We start from the raw sequence: 3004 nt of genomic DNA, 5'->3' as shown, positions 1-3004 counted from the left end.
TTTAAGCACAGACTCCAAATTGAGAAGGCTTGATTCAAAGGAATCTCCAAATACTGTCAAATCATCCATGAAGACTTCCATACATTTCTCGATCATATCACTAAATATGCTCATCATGCATCGCTGGAAAGTGGCTGGAGCATTGCACAGGCCAAATGGCATACGCCGGAAGGCAAAAGTACCAAAAGGACAAGTGAATGTGGTCTTATCCTGATCTTCTAAGGCAATCTCGATTTGGTAATACCCTGAATAACCATCGAGAAAGCTATAGAAAGGATGACCTGCCACACGTTCCAATATTTGATCGATGAATGGAAGTGGAAAATGGTCTTTGCGGGTGGCTGCATTTAATTTTCTATAATCAATGCACATGCGCCACCCAGTTGTGACCTTGGTAGGAACAAGTTCCCCTTTTTCATTTGGTACCACTGTTACCCCAGATTTCTTGGGAACAACCTGAGTTGGGCTGACCCATTTACTATCGGCAACAGGATAGATTATGCCAGAATCCAGAAGTTTCAAGACTTCAGTCTTTACTACTTCCTTCATCGTTGGGTTCAATCTTCTTTGAGGGTTACGACGTGGTATAGCCCCGTCTTCCAATTGAATGTGATGGGAGCAAATTAATGGACTAATACCTTTGATGTCAGCTATCGTCCATCCTAATGCATCTCTTTGTTCTTGCAACACATTGATGAGTTGGCGCTCTTGTGTGGCAGTGATCTTGGAGGATATTATGACAGGAAAAGTGTTGTCAGCTCCCAGGAAAACATGCTTAAGACCGTCAGGAAGTTGGGCCAACTTTGGTTGAGGAGCTTGTTCAATGGACAGTTTTGGTGTTTCTCGATCTTGAGGGAGTTCCTCAAAGATTGGATTCCAAAACATGGTTCTTTTAGCCTGTGAGTGTTTGATGATTTCAGGGTTGATTGCAGACTCATCAGGCTCAGAACTTTCTGAAATTTGGAAGAGGTGATTAAAATGACTAGAAGTGTATTTTGATTCGACCTCTTCCGAAATAAGTGTATCGATCAGATAGGATTGGAAACACTCATCGTTGTCAGGTGGTTGTTTGCCGATGTGGAAAACATTCACTTCTAGAGTCATGTTCCCGAAAGAGATTTTCATGAGACCATTCCTACAGTTAATGAGTGCATTTGCTGTTGCGAGGAAAGGTCTACCGAGAATGATGGGAATTTTGGACTCTATACTTACTTCAGATTGAGTGTCCAAGATGAGAAAGTCAACAGGGTAATAGAATTTTTCAATTTGAATCAGAACGTCTTCTACTATTCCCCGAGGTTTCTTAACTGATCGATCAGCCAGTTGTAGCACCACAGATGTGGGCTTGAGTTCTCCTAGACCTAATTGCAAGTATATTGAATATGGCATGAGATTTACACTTGCTCCTAAGTCTAGAAGGGCTTGACCAAATTCCTGTTCCCCTATTTGGCATGAGATGGTGGGACAACCAGGATCTTTGTACTTAGGCAGTGTTTTGCAGTCAATTACCACGCTAGCTTGTTCTGCCAAGAATGCAGTTTTCTTGACATGGTGCTTTCTTTTAACGGTGCACAAATCCTTGATAACCTTGGCATAAGCCGGCACTTGTTTGATCACATGCAACAATGGCAAGTTGATCTTCACTTGTGTTAAAAGGTCTAGGATTTCACCATGATTTTCCAGTACCTTTCCAGTGGATTTCAAAGCTTGAGGAAAGGGTGCCTTTACTGGAATGCTTATTGGCACATCATCATCTGGAGCGGGCATTGACGTACTCGTTGTCTTAGTTAACGGTGAAACCGTACTTTGACCACTTCGAGTAGTGATGGCATTAACCTCTTTGAAATTTGTATCTGCAGAGGAGGAGGTTTGTGCCATGTGTTTCCCTTTTTGATGGATTAGAGGTTGAGCGGGAAGTTTCCCATGCTCTTGAATCGCCAAAGTAGTGTTTAGCTTTGTCATTTGGACTTTCATGTCTTTCATTTCCTCTACCATTTGTGTGAAACAAGCTTTGAGCTCTTGAGTTGAGGCTATTTGAGTTTGTGCAAGCATTTGCAAAGTACTCTCAAGAGAATTACTTGATTGCATGACATTTTGAGGAGCGTTGTATGATTTTGGTGGTTGTTGCTGCTCAGGCCTCCATTGGCTCCCAGATGCTTGGTTCGAATCCTTCCAGCTGAAATTTGGATGGTTGCGCCAACCGGGATTGTAAGTGTTTGAGAAAGGGTTATAAGGTTTCTTGTAATCCCCTAAAGCATTGCATTGTTCCTCTTTTCCTCCTCTTATCTCACTAAGAGTTGGGCACTCTTGCGGTTGATGTTCCGTCCCTCCACAGATGAAGCATGGATCTCGTGTCTCTACCTTTGCAGCCATGTGGATTCCTCTACCTTCGTGAGATTTGAAAGCCTCGAATTGTTGTCTCAATGATTCAATTTGGCTTTTGACGTTGTCCTCTTCCTTCAATTGGTAGATTCCAGTTGATCGTGGCTTGTCCATAGGACTTTGTCCATTCCATGTGTAGGATTTTTCAGCAAGATCGTCGAGGTACTCGAAAGCTTCATCGGGATCTTTTTGAAGGAATTCGCCATTGCACATCATTTGTACGAATTGTCTTTGTCCAGTTGTGACACCGTCATAGAAATAGCTGATCAGACGCCAGCTTTCGTATCCATGATGTGGGCATTGATTTATCAAATCTCTAAACCTTTCCCAGACCTGATGGAAAGTTTCATGGTCTTTCTGGATGAAGGTAGAGATTTGTCTCTTAAGGCTACTAGTCTTATGGGGCGGGAAATATTTGGCAAAGAATGCTTTTGTCATTTCGTCCCATGTTCCGATAGATCTAGGCCTTAAGGAATACAACCAGCTTTTTGCTTTGTCTTTGAGTGAGAAAGGAAAGAATTTCAATCTCACAATGTTGGTGACATCAGCTCGGTTGTTGAATGTAGCCACCACCTCTTCGAATTCCCGTATATGCACGTACGGACTCTCATTTTCCAACCCA

General features: G+C 42.6%; 1 non-coding gene across 1 annotated transcript; it reads left to right on the top strand.

The window, feature by feature from the left end:
* The first annotated feature begins 2665 nt into the window (after positions 1 to 2665).
* LOC133802739 (small nucleolar RNA R71) lies at positions 2666 to 2772 on the top strand. The gene has a single exon (XR_009877485.1). It is a non-coding gene; the product is annotated as a small nucleolar RNA R71 (small nucleolar RNA).
* The last annotated feature ends 232 nt before the right edge of the window (positions 2773 to 3004 follow it).

Source organism: Humulus lupulus, chromosome 9 (genome assembly GCF_963169125.1).
Source record: "Humulus lupulus chromosome 9, drHumLupu1.1, whole genome shotgun sequence".
Classification (NCBI taxonomy): Eukaryota; Viridiplantae; Streptophyta; class Magnoliopsida; order Rosales; family Cannabaceae; genus Humulus; species Humulus lupulus.
The sequence above is the reverse complement of the archived record's forward strand: the minus strand, read 5'-3'. Positions and strand labels throughout refer to the sequence as shown.